Below are 21,905 nucleotides of genomic sequence, written 5' to 3'. Positions count from 1 at the left end.
TGCAAATTTAATTTACGCTTGCAATCTTATGTAAACTTTCACAATTCTTACACTGCGCATGCGATTCTTTATGACATCATATTACCTTCATAGTTCACACTTATTCAAATGAACCGCACTAATAGAGCAATTGCACCAGGTTTGTTTTAATTGAACCAAACCTGACAAGTGTGAACAAACCCAAATCCCCTTCCGGCACGTCACAGTCCCCAATAGAAAGTCCCATGACAAGTATTTCTTGGTTAATGTTTTATGACTGTAAACTTTTGACTGTAGGTACAATACCTGAAGCATCTTGAACATTACACAGGTCTGTGTTACAGCAGTAAGAAGAGAACTTTAAACTGCCGATGTTGACGGACCCAGTTAAACAGGCACTTTCTGGCAAACACAGTTTACTTGTCACTGGAGAAGTATCGATTAGCCCTGCAAAGACAAACTTTGTAATATAATATGACCGTTAAATCATTTTTTTTTCTCATTTGAAAAATGTTTAAAATTTAACTATTATATTATGGAATAATGATTTGAGGGAAAGTTAAATTAATTTCAGTATATTATTTAGAATATTTTTTGCATGCAGTTGTAAATTCTGTCCAGAAAAGTAGTAGCCGTTCTGTGACGACTGACAAGTTCAACATATATTTACATTTTGCAGCACCAATAAATTACAGCAAATTATATAATCTGTTTGAAACATTTGTTTACTTTATAAATTTTTGTGTATTGCTTTATTGTATTTAAATGTTCAGTTCTTTTTGTTATAAGAAATACAATAATTAAACCTCCTATATTATGACTATGACAACACTTTTTTGCAACTTATTCAATATCATGATAATACCGTATACTGTGATCGGCAATCTACATGGTTAAAAGCGCTATATAAATGAAGAAGATGACTTGATAAAAGCTTCAGCAATTATCACAACATGAAAATGTTATACTGTCAAATCCATACTGGACTTACCAGGAACTGTCATAGTCATACTGAGGCAGTTGGCATTTAAACTGGGGCATGTCTTCAGCAGTTCACAAGCGCCCGCCTGACACACAAAACAGCTGAGAGAGTGTCCTTTAGTAGAGAGAGAGAGAGAGAGAGAGAGAGAGAGAGACCAATGATCTGTATTTGTATTCAGTAATATTAAAAACAAACATAATTTGTCTCTGTACCTGCAGTGAACAGAATGAATAGAAGAAAAACTGAGATTTGTAGATCCATCTTTGATCAGGAGGAGAATGTAATAACTTGCCTGTTTCAGCACCCATTTTATAGTTCCTCAAAAGAGGAGGATCTTCATGAGAAAATGAAAGTTTAACACAATGACAAAGCAGTAAAAACAGTAGATATTAAATTATTTACTTGTAATATTACTACTTGGACCCAATTCTGGTTCTCCATGTACATACTTACTTAGTATAGTAATTACAATAAGTGGGTAATAGGTACTAACCCTGAACCTAACCCTAACCCTAACCCTAACCCTAACCCATGTAGTTACCTTCACTGTAAAAAGTGAATAGTTGGATCAACTTAAAAAAATTACTTCAATTGGTAACACCTAAAGAAATTAAGTTTTCTCAACTTAAATTATCACGTTTTATCGTGAAAAACGTGATAATTTAAGTTGAGAAAACTTAATTTCTTTAGGTGTTACCAATTGAAGTATTTTTTTTAAGTTGATCCAACTATTCACTTTTTACAGTGTTGTATTACCTAGTTACTTTAGTTAAAGTGCACATACATACTGTAAAATAAAGTGCAACCCATAATATATTTTGTGTTCTGCAGATGAAAGAAAGTTATACACATTTGGAACAACATGAGGGTGAGTAAATGATGACAGAAATTTCAATTTTGGAATAAACTATCCCTTTAAAGGCCTCTTCACTATAAAATGTGAAAACTATAACAATATAGTCCTGTAAATTGTTCTAAATATAAACTATAACAAAAAGAAAATACATAACTGGAATCAAGTTCAGAATGATTTTTTCCAAATGATGAATGATAAAAACATTGACAGCCAATCAGAATCCATCCTGCTTTAAGACTGAGCTAGAGCATTTCATTACAGCAAAGGACATAAGCGTGCGCTTAGAATAAAAATATTGTTTGCTGTTGTGGACATTAATATAGTAATCTTTAGTTATCGTTTCTGGTGTGAAAGGGCCTTAAGGAACTTATGTGTTCACAATGTGACAAGAACAATGTAAAACTTAAAATAATTATTTCCTTTGAAAATGATAAATGGACCAGAATGTTCTGTATGTGCTGGTGTTGATTTCCTTCCACCATATACTACTGTGCTCAAAGTTCCATATGTTTTATATATATTTGTTTTATATTAAGATCTTTAGTTAGAAAGAAAAGCACATTTCGTTTTCAGATGGAGAACAGCAAAGTTGATCCATGTAGACCATGCCTTAAACCAGTTAAAAACTGCCTGAACAAGGAAACATACAATCCAGACAGGGCAGACGAGGCTTGTTTTGTTTTGGGGTTTTTTTTCAGTAGAAGGTATTTGTGCTTGATTAATCTCTGGAACTGACTTTCACACACATAGTACACTGTAAAACATTTCAAGTGTGTTAAACTTAGAAACGAAAGTTCACGTGCTGCCTTAAAAACATGAGTTAACTCAACTTAAATATCGAGGGCTTGGAGCCAGAGGGGCGTAAGTGGCTTTTGACAAACTTTACAGGAGAGGCTAAACAAAATTTTGATCACACTTCAATCACCTGTATTATTAACCTTAAACCACAAACAATCACAGGCATACTTACATGAATGAGTATTTAAGTAATAAACTTAAGGCATATTAATACAATGAACATGTTCTAAAACATATTAAAATAAAAAGAAAAATGGCAAAAACGTCAAACATTTCCAAGTCTTCTATGGACATATTGGGCGTATCTGCTGAACAATGCAGAAAATAATTGGTCAAAAGGGGAATTGATTGAATAATTAACACTTGAATAACACTTGAACAAGTAATTAAGTTTCATTTAACTCATTAATTAATTAATTAATTAATTAATTTATTTTTCATTTCACTTTTCCATTCTTGGCATCTGCTGAACAGTACAGACTGTAATAAAAGTCACTGAACTTGCTAAACACACTTCTGATTGGCAATTCATGAGTTGTTCAATTTATTTCATTACATTCATTCATTTTTTTTCAAATACTATATACAATTGACAGTTCTCTCGAGTTCTTTTTACTCATTTCACTTTTCTTTTTTGTTCAACCATTTCAATTACTCTGTGAGTCTATTCATTGACCACATCCAAAGAATCATGTCTCGTCATATTTGCTTTTCTGTTCACTAGTTTGTTTAGTTCTACTCACTGTCCACTGTCAGAGCATTGTAGAACTCTGCGTATGTGTGAAGAATACCCTCACTTACATGTATTTTTCAGAGCCAGAAGGGCGTAAGTGTGTCTTACGCCCTTCTGGCTCCAAACATTACTCACACTTTTGTGTTAGGTCTTTATTGTTTTGTTGCTTTATTCAATACAGTTTGATCTCACCATTGGATAGAGCTCATCGAGACCTTTATTTTGATATCAATAACTCATATTCGCCCAAAATGCCACTTACGCCCCTCTGGCTCCAAGCCCTCGATATATTCTTTGTTTCAACTCAAAATGTTGTGTTTTACAAGTTATCTAGCTAATGAACATTCGTTGTTTCAACTTGATTCTCTGAGTTTAAACAACTTTGTCAAATGTTGTTTCAACTTGATTCTCCAAGTTAAGACAACTTACTAGGTTACATTATTGAAAACTCATAATCAACAAATCATTTGCTCAAAAATATTTTTATTGTAAAAAGTTCAATGTTGCATAAATATAACATTGGTTTTATGATACAATTCATGTCAGGAAAACAGGTTCTAAGTAAGGGATTATTATTAAACAGTTTAATTATGTTACCTAGAATTTCACAACCATTTCATCTTTCACATACTTTCTTATACAAAGAGTCTTTGCAGTTGTAAATGACAACACCAGCAGTTGTTTTAGTTTAAAACACTTAGAATCAGCTAAACTTAGAAATGCCAAAACGCTTTAAGTATAATTCCATGTTGTTTCTACCCTTGCAGAGCAACTGTGTTGAAAAAAAAATTAAGAACAGAATGCAAAGTAACAACAAGTGTCCCCTAAGCAAAAGCTTCAGGAATTCACAAAATTAACAACCTTGTATTAAAAACACATTTATGCTTCTGATATTTTTCAGCAGTACTTGGGTTTTACTTGAAATGGTCGGTAATATTAAAATTAGAACAGTGTCAAGTAACTGAAGACAAAGACTGCAAATGTAACATGTTCCCTCTGATATATGGTTTGAGACCAGTCTATAAATTATATCTCAGCAGTTTGTTTCGAAGTCCATGTATCTTGGCAGAACAGTGGTCAGTTGTAATCTTCATGATTACTTTCTGCAGGAATTCGAAGGAGTACCTCATACTGCGGGGATATTCAAGGTTAAGGCAGTAGATTGTGCCCATTAACAGAGCAAAGCCAGTGGGTATGTCTCTGAGATTATGGAGAACAATTGTCTCCTCTACCACCACAGCCACGTTGGAGACATCAAGAGGAAATGCATCATTCAGGACACCTTCGTGTCCAATCAGTAGTCCTACACGCATTCCCTTCATAATGACATCCAGGGTTTCACCATGAACCTACAACAAATGGACAGTATCAATCCTAATTCAAGGCATGTAATAGATTTGGTCTATAAAATGATAGAAATGGTCCAACAAAAGAATGACAATTGCACTAAGCCATATCATGATTTTACTTCATTTCAATATATGCTCTACAAGGCTGGGATGACAGTTAAAACAAGCCACTGGAGAAGCACAAATTAGGCTAAAAACCACCGTACGGTCAATTATTTATTATAAACAAATACTAAAATGAAGCAAATTAATTAATTATTTATTATTATTGACTCTGGAATGAAAAAAAAAAAAAAAAATCATGATAGTTAAGTGAATAATTTTTTTTCTCCATCCCTGCTGCTCTGCAATGAATTCAGTATCATTAGTACGTTAACAATGTGTAAATATATTTTCTTACATCGCACATCTTGATTATATCCGATCTTTAGTTTGCGTGCTTGTGATTTATCATGGGTTCATTATCATTAACGGCTAGCAAAGCAACGCACTGTAGTAAAATTTTTTCAAATAATAGCTAATTACAGATCAATTCAGACTATTCGTGCACATCCCTAGACAAAAGCCATGAAATTGTACAATTAATAAAGAACAGCAAGGACTGAATTAAACATATTGTGTCATTGTATTAGGCCAGCAGTGAGTACACAAATAAAACAGTAAAAAATAAAAATATTTAAAAAAGTTCACCTTACCTTATTTTATCTTATCATGAATGTCCTTCATATAGCTTCTTGGCTGACTAAGGAAAACTCTGAAGGGTGACATGCCTTGAGGTGACAACTTCGAGGAGGAATCAACAGCGTAACTGTGAAAAAATAAATAAAAACAGTAACAGATATCAGAAGCAGCAATATAGACAAAGCCCATGAAATTGTACTCAAAGAACAGCATGGTCTGCATTAAATTTGTTGCGTGATTGCATTAGGCTTGCAGTGAGTAAACAAGTTAAACAGCAAAATTTTAAAGATTTATATGTTTACTATACCTTATTTTAACATGAATGTCCTTGGAGTAATGAGCAGCTTTTCATCAACATCTCTTATGCGTCTAAAGACCTGCAGTGCCTTCTGGGCATCAGGGCTCATTCCACCAGAGGCATGGCCTCGTCGTGGGCTTGGTCCAGCGGGATTTCTATTCATGACATTTGTATGGCGGCAGACTGGGCCTCCCCCTCTACATTCGAGCTCATTTCGCTTCAGTCGATGAAAACCAGGTAAGCAGCCCCCGAGCCCCTCCTTATATACGCTAAGCCACCCCCATTCTGGCGGGCTATGACGCGTGAGGGCGCGACGTCACGCAAGGCTCAGTGGTAGGCTGCTGCAGTTGCCGCACGGCAGCCAATGAGCACGCTAGATAGCCTGCTCTAGGTCTGCCTGCTGCTGCACTGCGTTGACAATACAAAAATTAAGGATAATTTTGTGGCTTCATATCTCGAGAAAAGATGACTTTACTCGTAGCGTAAGCAACTTACGCAATACTCGTTCCAGAGAGAACCGAGCTTACATTAGGTAACCGAGTACGTTCTCAATGTAGGTCAGTGAAATGCTTAAAATCTAATATACCCAGTTTTATTATATAGATGGAAGGTGATATTTTAAGCACCTTTGCACTGCATTACTAATCTCTACAAAGATACAAATAAATCCAGTAACATTTTAAAAATCAAGCGAGAGAGAGCAAGACAGTTTGAAGACGGTGAGAGGGCGCGTGCGCGGCCGGGGCTCTCTCTCTCTGCTCGTTCTTTCAGTAATCGGTAAGTGACGACTGACTGCTGTGCTTGTGACAGGGCTGTCACAAGCACAGCAGTCAGTCGTCACTTACCGATCAAAATAGGCCTTGGCGGGATTAAATTCGCCGCCAAAAAAAATTAAATGCAGGAAAAAATTTTCTCTCTCTTATTCAGCCTTTTACATTTCGCGTGGTAGTCTGCTCCCTGTCACGTGACAAAGGAGCGCAGTGAAAGGGAGCGATAGTAATTGACAGCTAATATTAACCAATCTAAAACCTGCTTTAAAGTTAAGAACGTAAGGATGAAGTTTGATTGGTTATGTAACGTTGTCCGGCCACCGCGTATCATAAGGTAGCCTACACACTGTGCAGTAATTTGCGAACGTTTTGTAGAGAAATGAAAACAGGTCGCGCCACAACCATTATTTGAACTCGCACAAATGCTCCCAAATATATTTTTATGTCACACAGATTAAATTTCGGGAGCATATGTGACCAAAATGGTCGCAATTTCGAGTCTTGTATTAGGAATATATCATATTGGCAGAGTTTTAACACGCTGACTGTCGTAACCGAACGCGACGCGCCGTTTGAATGCTGTATAAAGAATGATTGACAGCCGCAGCGGAGGGAAGACGAGTTTCTGTGAACTTGAATTAAACAATGTCAATATTCTTCTGTAACGTTACCTCACATTAAGCTATGGAATGTCTTTAGATTACTTTTAAGCACTAAATCATTATATCAGATCGCGACAGGCCTAATCTTTTGACTGAGTTTTGTCGACAGTCGTAGGCAGCACGAAATGTGATGGAGGTGGCCACCTCGTAATTTTCTAGGCCGGAAAAACCCTGCAGTATTTTCAGATTGTTTAATTCATATTAAAGGACAATTCCGGTGAATAATGAACCTAGGGATAATTAACACATGGTTACCAAGTCGATCGTTCCCTGGGATGCGTTTTCATGATAATTGAATGTAAAGAGTTTTATCTCTAAAAACAGATTAGCTCATAACACTAGTATATGGGGCATAGTGTAAGTAAAAGTAAATCGCTAGTTAATACCACTAACAAGGCTCAAAATAGCCTCACACTAACATGGTAGCATAATGAGGGTCCCTACATGCAAACCGAAGCATTGAGAACTTTGTAAGTGTACAGACAGTTTAATAAGAAGATACTTTATAAAGACAGTACATTACGCGTTTACAGGCAGCAGGCATCTTGGAAAACAGTCTCGACTAGTCGAGCCACGAACGCCGTTGCAAGCAAGCAAGGCAGGCAGAGAGAGTTAGCGTCGCATCCATGACAACTCAAGATATCGTACACCGGACGAGAAGCGCAGCGCTGGGTCGCGTCTATGACAACTCGAGTTCTCTTTCATCATCTCGTGTTCGAGATACACCAATGGGAAGGGCATCCGTACCTGACCTCTGCAGAAGCATCCAATTGCACCAAGTCTGGCTAGACAGACAGAAGCGCGCAGCCAATGCCAGGTAAGGCCCCGCCCCCTTACCTAGGGGCATAGAATGGCTGCAGTGCTGCTATTCTCCAGTAAGTATATTCGCTTCTCGTGCGGCAAGCGGGGCAAAGCTGGTGGATCTCTCCACTTGATGTTTCAGAGAACCGGGGTTACGACAGTAACCTATTGTTCTCTTTCATCATCTCGTGTTCGAGATCCACCTATGGGAGAGACATGGGCAGCTCCCCGATTGCCCAATACACTCACAGTGAGGTTCTGAAAGCCAGAGAAGGACGGTCACCCCAGGGAGGCGGTGCCTGACACGTCCCATAATCATGAACCTGCAATCCTGATGCACACACATGACTGCTGTGCACATGCAGGACATGAAACATGTATGCAGCACACACACGATAATAACCCCAGCAACACCAATGTGCATATAAATACACCCAGAAAAGGAATTTTTCTGAGCCACGGCTCGGCATATAACAGAGGGATTATATCCGCCAGCCATGGTGCTTTGGGCCACCTGGGTGCTATCAGAATGAGAGACAGGCCCTGCTCTCTCACCCTGGCCAGTGTGGGAATTATCAGGCACAGGGGAGGAAAAGCATACAGCAGAACTCTGGGCCACGGGTGGGCCAGTGCATCTACCCCGAGGGGCGCGTCCACGTCCTTTAGCGAGAAGAACATAGGACAATGGTAGTTTTCGCGCGAGGCGAATAGATCTACGATTGCCTGTCCGAATCTCATCTATAACATATCCACTATCTGCGGGTGAAGGCGCCAATCTCCGTAGATTGGGTTTCCCCTCGATAGAAGATCCGCGCCTCTGTTTAGAATGCCCCGGACATGAGTCGTGCGTAACAACAGGAAAACCCGTCTGCTCCACACCAAAAGCTTGTAAGCTAGAGCGTGAAGTTTCAATGAGCGCACGCCGCCCTGATGGTTGATATAAGCCACTGCCATGGTATTGTCGCAGCGTACGAGCACATGATGTCCTTGCAGGCGAGGCAGAAAATTATTCAGAGCTTTCCATACAGTCATAAGCTCTAAATAATTTATGTGCACTGAACGTAGTCTGCTCGGCCACAGACCGTTCACCGTTCTGCCCTCCTGGGTGGCACCCCAGCCTGTTAAGGACACATCTGTTGTCACAACTTTCCGCATCATAACCCAGAGGGGTTCCCTGTGCGTAAAAGTCTGCGGTCTTCCAGTGGTGCAAGGCTGCCGAGCAGGCGCGCGTCACTAAAACAGAGCGGCAAAGATCGCGGGTCTGGCTGAAATGTAGTGACAAAACCCATTTCATGAATGCTCTCATTCTCAGGAGTCCCAGCGGCACAACCTGGATGGATGAAGCCATAAGACCCTGCAGCCTGAGGCATGTGCGACATTGTACTTTTGCCCCCTCTCTGAACTGCGACAAACAGTTCATTAATAGAGAGAGAACGCGCTCTTGAGAGAGACGCGCTCGCATGGAGACTGAGTTCAACTCCAAGCCCAGGAAAATGACATTCTGACTGGGTGTAAAATTGCTCTTGCTCACATTCACTCTGAACCCAAGAGATGTGATGTGCGTGAGCACACGGCAGGTGTCCTGTAACACTTTCTTCTTCGATTCGGCTATAATGAGCCAATCGTCTATGTATGTCAGAATCCTCAGACCTGACATTCTCATGGGTGCTAAGCCAGCCTCCGCACACAGACAGAAACACCGGGGGCTTAGACTGAGCCCAAACGGCAGAACTGTGAATTCGTAACATGTGCCGTGGTAGGCGAAACGAAGAAACTTCCTGTGTGGCGGATAAATGCTTATATGGAAGAAAGCATCTTTCAGGTCGACTGATGTGAACCAGTCGTTCTGTTTTATGTCGCGGGCGAGTGAGCCATGAGTTAGCATTCTGAAAATGTATTTCCTCAAATGTTTGTTCAACACACGAAGGTCCAAGATAGGGCGGAGAGAGCCGTCCTTCTTTGGGACCAGGAAATAATGAGAATAAAATCCCTGATTCATCAGACTGGGGGGCACCACCTGAATCGCTCTGTTGTTTAGGAGGGAGGATATTTCCTCTTTCAGAGTGTGTGAGGCGTTCTCTTCCGTGTGTGAAGAGAGAACGCCGTTGAAATGCGGGGGTTTCATTGCAAACTGCAGTCTGTATAACTGCATTATAGTATGCATCACCCACTTGGGAGCCGAAACAGTTTGCCAAGCCCATTCGTGACTCGCGAGTGTTCCCACCCGAGCCACAGAGAGACAAAGTTCGTTACAGAGAGATCCTCTCTCCGTAACGAATTCATTTGATTTGTTTGTTTTAATGTGTTTTTTTTTTTTTTTTTTGTGTTGGGGAAACACTGGGGCCGAAGCCTTTAATAATTGGATGAGGGGAACAGAGTGTGTGCGGTGTTGTGACCCTGCTTTTGTACTTTTCCTCACAACAGACCCCCTGGACGTGGGGGGGAACACACAACGTTCATTAAACAAGCGTTAAAGCCAGAACAAAAAGATTGAAATGCAGCTTCTTCCCAGAGGCTGTGAGAATCATGAATGCACTGCCTTAGGGATTGCTTTTAATTTTTTTTTAAATTTGCTGATTAATTATTTATTACAGAAGGTGTACTTTTTAGGTATTAGGTGTCTTGTTTAGGTAAAAGTTATCTTACATTTTTTAGTCTATTAAATTATGTTTTAATTATTCTATGTATACTGTATGTTAATTATCTTTTTTTAATGCTGCTGGTCCTGAGTACGTATTTCGTTCTTATGTGGCAACATGTACAGAATGACAATAAAAGACCTTGAACTTGAATATGTGCGCAGGCGTGTAGTCCTTCCCTACAAATCAACCCTCAACATACTTGTCTGGCCTTAAAATTTAGAATACAGAATTTTTTACGCTTCCACCTAGCCACGCGAACCGGAATTATCCCGACAACGCTTTATCTGTAGATAGGTAAAGGGAGGGAGGCCTTCACAGGGGAGAGACTATAATTTTCTTTTTTTGGTCCGAACAAAGAGAACCAAACTACAAGTGTGAACACAACCTTAGAACAACATCTTGATTTTAGAAGCATTGAATGTTGTGTAAAGAGACATTCTTGTAGACCAATCCAAAGAACAGCCTGAGGCTGGATTCATGAAAATCTTCTTAATAAGGAAGAAGTTTGAGAATGCAAAATATTCATATCCTTGTTCTTAAGGCTTTATCTGTAGATAGGTAAAGGGAGGGGAGGGAGGCCTTCACAGGGGAGAGACTATAGCATGTTTTATACTTCTGCGTCGAACTCACGCCGTAGCTACGTCGTAGGCTGTGTGTAGCGCGCGTACCCTGACGTGCACCTCTCCGAAAAAGTAACAACGCGTCAACTCTACGCAGACACAAGCGCTGTGATTGGTCTGCTAGAACCCCTCCCTTGGGTTTCACATGCTCCCTCTGCAAGTGTAATTGCGCGTCAATGCGGACAACGACGCAGAAGTATAAATGAAAACCAACGCGTTGCCTACAGCGTAGAGGCTTCGGCGTTGGTCCGACGCAGAAGTATAAACAGGCTTATAGGTGACATAGGCTGACCTTATCGATGCAGCCTAACGTTGAATTATAAAAGTCTATAATGTGTTATGTGTATGCTAGGTCAAAGAGATGTGTTTTTAGTCTAGAGTTACAATATGGTCATACTTCCTGGTTCTGGTAAGAACTCTGCTGCGTTTTGAACCAGCTGTAATTTTTTATCAAGCGTGCAGGGCAACCACCCATAATAGCATTACAATAATCTAGCCTTGATGTCATGAACACATGGACTAATTTTTCCGCATTTGTCAATGAGAGAATATGACGTAATTTAGATATATTTTTAAGATGGAAAAATGCAGTTTTACAGATACTAGACACGTGACTTTCAAGTGAAAGATTGGTATCAAAGCCCAGATAGCATGTAACCATTGAAACAATGTTGAGTCAGTGTGGATGTGTCAATGCTGATTACATTGAAATGACATTAGAAAGTGATATTGCTTTAGCGTCACTCTTGCACCCTCGGTTAATATTGAAATAATGTTCAGATTTCAACCACAAATCAATAGTGTTAATATTGCTTCAACATTACAAAATGATGTTGTTTTTGCATCACTCTTGCACCCTCAGTTAATGTTGAAACTGTTGAACAAAAAATCAATAGTAATGCTACTGAATCAACATTACACTATATTGATTCTACACCACCGATGCTGAACCAATACTGAAATTAACAAAAATAATCAATGGTTATATTGAATCAACATTACACTAAGATGTTGAATCTACATCATTGCTGTTGAATTAACACTGAAATTAACAGAAATAATCTTTGGTAATATGGTTTGATCAATGTTACAATGTGATGTTGATTCTGAATAAATTTTGTTGAAACACTGAAAATACAGCTGAAAAGGAATGTCAAACAATGTTGCCATTTGATGTACCAAGTTAATGTTGAAACAACATTAATATTTCAACTACACTTCAATGATGCATCAACAAATTCCCGACCATTTAAAAATTTGGCAAAAACCTTTTGTCTTAAATGACACATTTCCAGCAGTTGAGTCAAAGAAAGCATGATGTTAATTCAGTCAATTCAGTTGCCCTATTCAAGAATGTTAATATACTAAACACAATATGATTCACTTTTTTAAAAAGTTGCTGAACACAAAATATTCTAACTACGATTAAAGTATCGTTAAAATCTGTTTATTTCATTTATTTTTATAAAATATATTAATGCTTCAATAATCAAAAGAAAGCACTATAGCAGGGGTGTCCGATTTTATCTCCAGCCCTAATTAAACACACCTGAGGCCGCTAATCAAGGTCATTAGGATCAATGAAAACTTCCAGGCAGGTGTTGGAGCTAAACTCTTCATGAAGAGGAACAAACACCTATGAGCTATAGCCATTAACTATATCTCAGTTCATTTTCTGTGAAACTACTATAGCATTCAAGTAACAAGTTTATCTTGTAAAATAAAAGAGCTTAGGTTTTTTCAATGAAAATTTCTTTAAAGTTATGGTTCAGCCCTAAATGAAAATTCTGTCATCATTTACTCACCCTCAAGTTGTTCCAAACCTGTTTGAGTTTCTTTCTTCTGTTGAACACAAAAGAAGATATTTTAAAGAATGTTGGCAACCAGAATGTTGACGGTGGCCATTGATTTCCATAGTAGAAAATAAATACCATGGAAGTCAATGGCTACCATCAACTGTCTGGATGCCAACATTCTTCACTCTCTTCTTTTGTGTGCAGCAGAAGAAAAAAATTCATACAGGTTTGGAACAACATGAGGGTGAGTAAATGATGACAGATTTTTCATTTCAGGCTGAACTTTCCCTTTGAAGCTGCAGATTCGCCTTATGTAGCCACAGAATGCTACCACAGAAACTGAAAATTCTCGGGCCAGCAGCATGTGTCCAAATTTCAATCTTAATCGTTCTATTTCATCAGAAACGATCTGAAAACAGGGCTTTAAGTGTAAAATACCGAACTTGTCCTTTAATCTCTTTAAATATCACAAAATAGCCATGTCAGTCACTTTCTTAATAAACACAAGATGTTTTGTGTTATTGTGTTTCAGTGGAAACAAGCTGAACTGAATGGAAATCAGTTAAATTTCTCAAATTTAATACAGATTCAGGAATATGAATGATTACCTGATTAAGCAGTGATAAGGCACCAGATATCATCAAGTCCCAGGTCAGGTGATTATGCTGTCAACAACAACTCGTTGTATAATCAGCATTATCAGGAGGGTGCATCTTTTTTTTTTATTGTCCATCTTCGTCGGCCTTCATTCCTACTAAAGGAGCAATGTGCTCTGCATGCAAGCACTGACGGATGCAAGACATGGGTTATGTTTGCAGTGTAACTTTCTTGCTCATGTTCATGTCTCCTGCACTTCAAGAAATGTGTTAAATGACGTTAGAACTTTATTCAGGAAATTCGTAATAAACTTTACTAAAGCAATGTGCATTTTTTAAGAATGTAGATGCACCATTTTTTTAAACTGTGCTAGAGAAGTCATGTAAGTATGTCAGGTGCTTCAACAAACAAGACTTCTGTATAGGATGCACCTATGTTTTCTCTCTAATGAAGGAAGCATTAGACTACTGAGAAGTGCGCATGCAAAACCAAAATGGGCGTTTACCAATCAGTGGCCAATTTCAAACTACAATAAATGTTTTTCAACCATTTTTCAACAGACTTGCTAAACCACCCCACCCCTAAACCAAGCCCCCAGTGGATTAGAGCAAATCAGTTAAAGCGGTTGAAAATGCCCCACTGATTGGGAAACACCCAGTAGTGTTTTGCACAGATACATGCCTGCAAGATCTTGTGCTCATAAACTACAAATTACTGTTAGTTCAATATCACTGTCTTCACCCATGTGTGCTGTTCCCTTTCATCAAAATTTCAATGCTGATCCAACACACTTTAACCCTCTGAGGTCGGCAAACGCGCCGGCGCGTTTTGCCGTATTTTCTTCACATTGTAGCACTATAAACTTAAATTACTCCGTCATTTATGGTCATACAGAAAAAAGAAATATAAAAAAAGAATCTGTGATTTTTTTCCTTGGGTAGGCGTCCACTTACAATCAAATCAAAACATTGTGCTTTTGTAAAATAAAGAAAATAAACAGGGTGTGCGTTCTGCCTCTCCGTCGCGGTGAACTTTTTTTTCTTGAGCACGTCTATAAACTGAAACAAAACTCAGCGAATACTTGTCACACATTTATGAGCCATATACCTTTATAAACACTTAAGTGTGTACTTTTAAATGATCGGATTCAAACTGAAAACAAATATTCTCTGTTTAAGTAATTTGTATAAAACCAACAAGATGTCCAGCTTCTCAAACGCTTGCTCATTACAGTTAATATGGCCACGCCCACTCGCGCAAAAGACATTCACATGCAAATCTCCACATGGGACGCGAACGCGCTCATTACCTCAAAAACAAAACACTTCACAAGTCTCTGCTTTTCGTCCAGTTTGAAAGACGCGCCGTGAGCTTACATTGGAATTACCTCAGAAGAAGAAGAACGCGATTTGAAGACAAGGAAGATGTAAGGTAAGAAATTCTTACATATTAGTTTGTTATTGTTGCATAAATTTCACATTGCAGTTGAACTGTTGCTAGATATATGGTGAATATTATAATATTTAGACCCGTGTTTACTGTTACTGTTTGTGGATATCTGCTCAAATGTAGATATGTATATGGTAATCATAATGTTTTATATTTGAGCGCGATCACGTTTGAATGTATCATATTTGGATCGCGATCGCGTTTGAATGCATCATATTTGGATCGCGATCGCGTTTGAATGTATCATATTTAGATCGCGTTTGAAAAGGACCAAACGGCGCTTCATGTTTTTACTATTATCTCATTTCATGTCATCATAACGAATGGAAACATTTGAAGTAACATGATAATCAATATATTTTTCTCTAGCTTAGTTGTTACTGAAATATTTTGGAAGATTTATAGGCTGCTAATATGGTTATTGTTATTATTATTTTATGCAGCACTGTGCATAGCCTTTGCCTATAAGGCACAATAAACCTGATGTTCATTATTATTGGAAACATTTATGTGTGTGTGTATGTGTGTATTCTGTGAATTTTAAAAAGCAATTTTAACCATAAAAATCTAAAATGTATCCCCATAATCGTGCAGGCCTATAGTTTCTCTTGATATCAGTATGTTCACTTTTTTTTTTTTTTCAGGGCCCAGATGCCACTCCTGCTGACTTCAACATTCACATGAGTCTCTGTACATGAAAATGGTAAAGTGAAAATCAAACACCTTGGAAATGAAAGGTATGTACAATGTTTTTAGGAATGGCACAAAGGTCTCTGTCTTTGGATAACTGTTTTCAATGAGTGTTTTTTTGTCATTTGTTTTGTATCTTTGGATTATGTTGTGTTGTAAATAAATCCAAACAATTTAAAAGCCATTCTTTTTTAAATCTCCTCATTTACAGTATTGTGCAAGGTTGCTCAGAATGATAGGGCCCTGATAGCTCCTAATAGGGCCGTTAGGGGGAGGTTCTTTGTCTTTCTCATGTGAGAAAAGCTTACATATTAATGAGGTCCCGCATAAGGCTTTTTCACACAAAACACGTCGTAAAATTTTTAAATCAATATATTTTCTTCTCTGAATGAGCAGTCAGGGTGATTTTCACATAGTTTTAGAGCAAATATTCTAGGCTACGTCATACAATTTTCAAAAGTCTTGTGAAGAAATAATCAGTATGGGTTTCATGACCTTATTTCAGTGAGAATTTTTTTTTGTATTTTCACAAACCATGCATAAATGCAATTATCTCAAAACAACAAACTTTTACACACATGCTGCTGATATATTATTGTAGCAGAGTTTGTGCTGAATACAGTGTAATTAGACTTTAGCCATGAAAATGTCACAAGTAACAGAAATAAGCACAAATGTCAGAGCATGTCAGAACACCTCCAGGGCCCAGAAAACAGCTCAGACCTCAGAGGGTTAAACATTGAAATTTTGATGTCAACCAAAATGATGGTTTGGATCAAAACTCAACAGTGAATCAATGTTACCATGCTGTACTGGGAGAGCACACCCAGGTTTCTAACCGACGACGAAGACTTGACAGAGCAGTCATCAAGTGTTAGACAGTATTCTAGATTATTACGTGACAAAGTTTTTTGTCCTATAATTAGAATCTCTGTTTTTTCAGAATTAAGTATTAGGAAATTACTAGCCATCCAATTTTTTATATCACCTATGCATTCCGTTAATTTACCAAAATTATTAAACTACCGAAAGTACAATTGGAGGGTATTTATATTACGTACATAAATATGTAAATATATTCATTCGCTTTCACAGCCTCATTGTGTTTATAATGGCACTCTTGCAAACTATTATAACTCAAACTTTCAGGGAAAATGTTTTTAAACAAACACTGAAAGAGTTGTTGGAAGCTGAGTGATGGTGGCGTTGAAAGTCATGCAATCGTTTGGTTTGTTTATACAGTAGTTTAGCTATTGACTTCTGCCAAATTTATTTGTGCTTCAAAATTCATAAACGTTGTGTTCATTTGTGAAGATTATCACAATGAACAAAATGGTATAAGAATCATAAACTTTTGTTAGTTGTATACCATATTTACTGCAATAATCAAAAAATCGTATAGGGTTTTTTTTGCTGTGGGAACCAGGGTGATGCGAAAATACATCACTGCAGCTCTCTATTATCACTGCCTCCGTAATAATCTTGATACGTGCAACATGATTAAAACGCCCACTGTCGCGAATTTGCAACAAACCCCTTCCATTCAGACTGCAGGCGAGATAGCGTGTGTTTTCCCCCAATGCCTGTTTGTGCACATTCGATACATACCTAGGAACATTTTGCACGCACTGGTTTCTCGTAGGAGCGGTCGGAGTGGGAACTACATTCGGTTCACCGAAGCTAATATTTTGGTTTGCAAAATCCGCATATCAAGGGCGCAAATGTGGAGAAATTGCCCAAAATGAGTTAAGTTGTGCTAAGATAAAAATATGTACCAGCTTATTGATTGCTTCTATAGCTATGTTATTCATATAGACTTCATGTGACGAATATTTTTTACGTACTTTGTAGATTTCTGTTTGTAGCAAATTTGCGACATTGGTCCATAACGGCTGGATTGGGCTAATGGCTACATATTATAATAATGCTGTATTTAGATGGTTTCAGCCAAAACAAATTTTATTTTTTCACAAAAAATAGCATGTTAGGATATAACACTATAAGAATATATAATGTATGCACTGGAGAAACAAGAGTTAAACAGTGTAACATGGAATGTATAAAACTACTGTCAATGTTAGGGAGTAGGAGAGTGTTTTGTTTCTTGCTGTTGTCAAGATTCATTAATTTGTCAATTAAAGTTTATAAGTTCTAACAACTTTGTGCCATGAATAAAATCTACATACCTGAGATGGGAAAATGTGTTTTATTTTACCATTTTGTAAAAAAAAATTACCCTAAATGCCTGTCGCAAATTTGCAACATACCAAAATTTCTATTTATTTGTTGTGCAAAAGTGAAATTGATAATCTCAACATTATTTACCATCTACTTAAAGGCAAAAACACACAATTTTTTTTTTTTTATATACAGCTATATAAATTCAGGCGTTAAGGGGTTAAGTTAAAATTGCTGCATAAGTGATAAATCTATTGATGAGAGCGCTTGAAGCTTATTTCCACCATGGAATAAAACAAAACAAGGTAATTGCAACTTTGTCTCAATTCAACTTAATTTCCTGGCAATTCTGAGTTAACATCTTGCAATTATGATTTATCAGCCTTAGCATGAGATGCAAGATATCAACTCAATTGCAAGAAATAACTCACAATGTTGAGAAAAGTCAGAATTTGAGATAATTCTGTAAATGTGGAGGATTATAAAACACACAAAAACAAAAATGAAAGCCTTTTAATGTTTTCAAAAGGGTGTGTAATTCAAGTCTGATTGATGACATTACACAGAATCTGGTGTGGAAGAATGTGACTGGCCTGTACAATGTGGTTTTGGAATTGTTCTTTGGAAAGTGTTCAACAGGCATGTGTAGGTGTGATTACTGCAAGTGTTCACATGCTTTGTCCCTGGTGTAATTGTATGGTGTCAGTATGAGAAAAACCACAAAAGTTTGAGTATACCCTTAAGGAAAATGTATGAATGCATCACAGGATTTTAACAAAACAAAACTTTGTACTTTGTCAAGTCACCTTTATTTATATAGCGCTTTTTACAATACAAATTGTATCAAAGCAGCTTCACATTGATAACATGAAAATACAACAAAGTTTGTTTCTAGAAGAAAATTGCATCATCGTCCACCCATAAGGCAGATCAATAATATTGTTGAATATTAAATGTCCCCAACTAAGCAAGCCAAAAGCCACGGCAACAGTGGCAAGGAAACAAAACTCCATCAGGTGACAGAATGGAGAAACCTTGGGAGAACAGGTGCCTTCACGTGCTATGGTAATTATGGTAAATACCAAAAGCCGACATGGAAAATGCACATGAACACCCCCTCATGTGGTATTTTCCACTGGGCAACTCGTAGAATATTTTGATGCACGAGTTGCCGAGATGAGATAACCTTTGACCTTTTCAAAATCGCGGAGAGCAACGCAAGAGTCGTGAATACTGTTAGCGGATAGTTTTTGTAGCCTATACAATGTTGTGTCATTAACGATTGTAATATAATGCGTTAACACTCAATTTTCAACTTCGCCGCAATTTCCTTGGTTCATATGTAGTCATTTTATGTCATGTTTAATTTTTTTTAATTATTAATTATGTTTTAATCATCAGAAAGCACCACATTTACGTGTTTTTTTTTTTTTTGCTTTTTTTTTTTTGTAAAGATAAAAGAGATACTCTACTGACACAGACCTTGCGGGTACTACATTACGACAACAAAAGCACTTGAACACAACACACTGGTAAATACCAGTTCACAAGTGGAAAATATCATCTTTTCCATAGCACGTGAAGGCACCAACAGGCTCAGTCGGGGGCCAGTTCTCCTCTGGCCAACGAGCGAACAGTGTATGATTATGATCCAGGCAGCGTTACAGGTCAGAAATCAGATTGGTCGTGTCGATGAGGCCTTCACAGGGCTGATGAGGCTGGCACTTCAGGATGTGTCATGGTTAGGTCCAGGTGCAGATCCACCATCTGATCTGGATATGGCCGAGGTCCACCTCACTTCAGGAAACTTCAGGAGTCTTGTTGACACTTCAGGACTGCGTTGTCGTCCCGTCGAGGCGCTGGTCCTTCTTCAGATCTGGATACGGCCTGGATCCGACGGACTGCGGTAAACCTCGGTATAAACAGAGACTAATATTAGCGTAGACGCTATTCTTCTTATGATGTTAATGAGTACATCAGGATTTATGGGAAGCGTTCCCGGTTCCAGCTGGCCTAATATGGAATTATAGAAGTCTATAATGTGTTATGTGTATACTAGGTCAAAAAGAGGTGTTTTTAGTCTAGCTTTGAATTGACAGTGTGTCTGCTTCCCGGACAATGTTAGGAAGATTGTTCCAAAGTGTTGGTGCTAAATAGGAAAAGGATCTATCGCCAGCAGTCGATTTTGATATTCTAGGTATTATCAACTGGCCTGAATTTTGAGATCGCAATAGACGTGAAGGACTATAATGCGTTAAGAGCTCGCTCAATCATATGTCATTAAGTCATCAATCTGGTGCACTTTGAGAGTTCAACATTAAGAGCTTCAAGCATAGTCTGTGCATTGACTTGTACATGAACTTTGAAGGGGAATCAAACCTCTTTTGAGTTGTGATAGTGTCTCAGTCACCACTACCACTATATTATTCCTATGTCAGTAATAGCCATATCCTGACAAACAAATACACTGAAAAACTTTTATAATTCGTTTTGTCTTAATTTCTATACATGCAAGAGATAAACCTGTGAACTTATTTTGATGGAAACTGCAGTTGAGCTTTTATTTTTAGCGGAAAACAAGTTAACAAACTTGGCTTATTACTGTGGAACATTCTGAGTTTGCCACTAATGTTTCAATTTTTGCAACACCATTGACAGATCATTGCCATATTGCAAATTCATTTTGACTTTAACAATAAAACATAACTTTTTAATGCAGAACTATTAAAGAATAAAGATTATTGTAGTCAAATAAGAAATTTGATTATTGAGATTAAAGAGGACTTCACCTTAACTTCTTGTTGTGAAGCATCAGAGTCAGAGAGATCCATTTGCAGCGTGGTTTGAGTAGTGAAACAGGCAATGGTCAGAACCAGCAGATACAGCAGTGAAGACAGGGCTAAATCGTAGTACAATACCAGGCAGAAGATCAGGGCAGGCAGCAAACAGTCAGAGTCAGTCAGCAGACAGGGAGATATCCAGAAACAGGTAGGGTCACAAAACGATCAGGCATGCAGTCACAGGAATAAACGCTCAGAAATATTCACAATAGCAAAACAAGACTTCGCTCAGAGTGTTGTGTGAGTGTGGTTTAAATGAGTGTTTGAACATGAGGTGCAGGTGTGTGTAATCAGTGCAGTGCAGGTGTATGGTGTAATCAGTCCAGGGAGATGCATGATGGGAAATGTAGTGAAAAAGTCAATATTCAGGCGAAGGTGCTCTCTGATGGCTGGAGAGGGAGGTTACAGAGTCTGTGATTGTGACACTTCTAATGGGAATAAATGGGAGTATTTTAAATTTAAATTCGGTTTAATAAACAACAAAGCAAAGAACAGAAGCAGAGGGAGTTAAGTTTAGTTCAAGAATGTAATACACAAAAAATGACTCAAGATGTTGATATTTATGATTATTTTCTCTTCAAGCTAAATTAGATCATTTGTATTTAATGAAAGCACAAGGAGCTTTTTTAAGGTCTCTTGAAAGATGGTTGGAAGGAGAGAAGAATACAGCATATTTTTGTCAGTTAGAAAAGAGGAGACAGAAGCAATGCAGTTCATAGTTTAATTATTAATGATGGGTTTATCACAGACCCGAAATTAATATCACAGGAAATATACTAATTTTATAGTGATAACTTTACAATAAGTAAATCCACTTCACCAGCTATGCCTTTAAAATACACAGCAAAAATACGACTGCAAAATCGGAAGTTCAAAGACAATATTCTAAAGATGGCTGCGCTCTTGTTTCTCTGGCGCATAAGGTCTATACTGGCAGGAAATCACTGAGGTGCCCTTGAGCAAGGCACCTAACCCCCAATCACTCCCCGGGCGCCACAGCAAAATGGCTGCCCACTGCTCCGGGTGTGTGTCCATGGTTTGGTGTGTGTGTGTATGTATGTGTGTGTTCATTACTCACTACTCTACTCTAATGTGTGCACTGTGCACTAACTTGGATGGGTTAAATGCAGAGGACAAATTCTGAGTATGCATACTTGGCCTTCACATGTCACTTAAGTGTAAGA

Source organism: Squalius cephalus (genome assembly GCF_949319135.1).
Source record: "Squalius cephalus genome assembly, chromosome: 17".
NCBI classification, from domain to species: Eukaryota; Metazoa; Chordata; class Actinopteri; order Cypriniformes; family Leuciscidae; genus Squalius; species Squalius cephalus.
This window is presented reverse-complemented; position numbering follows the sequence as displayed.